This window comes from Schistocerca piceifrons, unplaced genomic scaffold (assembly GCF_021461385.2).
Source record: "Schistocerca piceifrons isolate TAMUIC-IGC-003096 unplaced genomic scaffold, iqSchPice1.1 HiC_scaffold_943, whole genome shotgun sequence".
Classification (NCBI taxonomy): Eukaryota; Metazoa; Arthropoda; class Insecta; order Orthoptera; family Acrididae; genus Schistocerca; species Schistocerca piceifrons.
In genome coordinates, this window is record NW_025729216.1 from 2132501 (window position 1) to 2135000 (window position 2500).

Sequence of the window (2500 nt, forward strand, 5' to 3'; positions counted from 1 at the left end):
GAGTGGGTAATTTGCGCGCCTGCTGCCTTCCTTGGATGTGGTAGCCGTTTCTCAGGCTCCCTCTCCGGAATCGAACCCTGATTCCCCGTTACCCGTTACAACCATGGTAGGCGCAGAACCTACCATCGACAGTTGATAAGGCAGACATTTGAAAGATGCGTCGCCGGTACGAGGACCGTGCGATCAGCCCAAAGTTATTCAGAGTCACCAAGGCAAACGGACCGGACGAGCCGACCGATTGGTTTTGATCTAATAAAAGCGTCCCTTCCATCTCTGGTCGGGACTCTGTTTGCATGTATTAGCTCTAGAATTACCACAGTTATCCAAGTAACGTGGGTACGATCTAAGGAACCATAACTGATTTAATGAGCCATTCGCGGTTTCACCTTAATGCGGCTTGTACTGAGACATGCATGGCTTAATCTTTGAGACAAGCATATGACTACTGGCAGGATCAACCAGGGAGCTGCGTCAACTAGAGCTGAGCAGCCGGCCGCCCGGGAGTGTGTCCCGGGGGCCCGCGCGAACACGCAAGCGTCCGCTCAATCATTCTGCAAACAGGAGGAGGCTGAGCTCCCCTGCACAATACACCTCGAAACCCTCTCAGGTCCCGGCGGCGCGCAGCGCCGTCCCAAGTACTTGGCCGGGTTCGAGAGAGGCGCAATCGCCCGGAGTTAGGCGAGTAGACGCTTTCGGTGCGACCACCCGTGCTCCCAACTGAGCTTGCCGCTGCCGACAGAGGCCCGGGAGCGTGCTGTCGTGGCATTGCCGGCGGGAGACAACACGCGCCACCTACGGTGACCGGCAGCTCCAACGCCAGCGCCACAGAAGGACAAAAGCCCCACTTGGGTGCCGAAGCGAACTCTCCCAGCACAGCGCACGCGCCAACACATCCGCACAGCTGCGATACAAACCACCAGCGAGAACCGCTGGGGCGACCGAGCAGCAGACGGCGTCGCGGCGCCGAGCGCCGGGCGGCGGCGCATCCTCAACGCACACAGTCCTCAATCGGACCAGCACACTGAAGATGTCCACCGCGCTTCGCACCGGGCCCGCGAGGACCTACTTTGGCCGCACGGCGCCGCGCGCAGGGTGCGCCGGCGCGCAGCTGCGACGCCTGCCGCGTCCGTCGGCCGGCGCGCCTGCCACTGGCCGCCCCCACCAGCCGGCTGTAGCGCGTGCGCCCACGCACCGCGCGGCCAGCACGCCGGGAGGCGCCCCCTCACCGGCCGGGGACGGTCCCACCCAGCCACCGCCGCGTATCGCTTCACACCCAGATGCCGTTCAGTTTCATCGGCATGGTGGGTATCGCTGGAACAACCGGTTAGTACCTCAACCTATCGTCGCCATCACCGATTCACCCCTAGCGAGAACAACCGCACCACAACGGGTTACCATTTCTTCATTTGCGTAACTTCACCAGAAAACGCAGGCGTCCATCGCCATTAGCAACTTCAACGATTATTGCATGCCTGTGTCAGGTGTCACGCCACACTACGTCTGCCCACATACACGCAACAAAATGTGCACGCCTAGACAATACGTGGAAGGTGGCCCCCGTACGTATGCGATGTCCATTGCTCGAACGACTGTCAACCGGCCTCTGTAGCATGTCGCAGATATGGAACGCGGTGCACCATGCTATCACGGTGTTTGAGGAGAGACGACTAGGTCCGAATACATCAACAGACAGCTCATGCTGATCGCCATCCACGGCGTCCGTTCCTCCCACACGTCTCTATGGCGTACCACACTGCAATCCAGCTCTCATAGGGAGACGACACGTAGCTGCGTGCACAATATTTGCACTGTATGGTCCGCCGTTTTTGGGCGCAGTCGTTGTACGGTCACACATGTGCCACGATGTATCATTCAGTACATAAGGACGAATGTGCAGTACAGATTGTGGTTCACGCGTACGACATCAGCGGACAGTTGACACAGGCCGCACCACAACGTAGCCTGCGTACGTCGCATGCGAAGGGCATTGAACATGCAAACTTGTCACCAACCAGCTTGCGAAGGCAGGGGGCAAGGTGTGGACGTGGGGACGTGGGGAGGGGTGGGGGGGGGGCGGCATGTACGTCCTGCTGCCATCCACATTACAGTGTACAGCAGGAGCATGTGGAAAGTCAGCAAGACTTGCAAGGTGTTTAACATGAAGCGATACACAGGGGAGCGGGCAGTGCGAGTAGCGAACTATATTGCGAGGGTTGCGGGTGGGCAACACTACACTAATTGAACGAGTCGTATAACAATTACAGAGCAGGTTTAGGCGACAACGTGGGTTACGTTAGGGGACAACATGGGTTAGGTTAGGGGACAACATGGGTTAGGTTAGGGGACAACATGGGTTAGGTTAGGGGACAACATGGGTTAGGTTAGGGGACAACATGGGTTAGGTTAGGGGACAACATGGGTTAGGTTAAGGTACAACATGGGTTAGGTTAAGGTACAACATGGGTTCGGTTAAGGCACAACATGGGTTAGGTTAAGGCAC

The 2500-nt window shown here is 57.9% G+C and overlaps 1 non-coding gene across 1 annotated transcript in view; it reads right to left on the reverse strand.

The window, feature by feature from the left end:
* Positions 1 to 465, reverse strand: part of LOC124772956 — a 1909-nt gene extending 1444 nt beyond the window's left edge. The window contains exon 1 of the ribosomal RNA XR_007014407.1: positions 1 to 465. This exon is cut by the window's left edge and continues 1444 nt beyond it. This is a non-coding gene — a ribosomal RNA (small subunit ribosomal RNA).
* Positions 466 to 2500: the final 2035 nt, after the last annotated feature.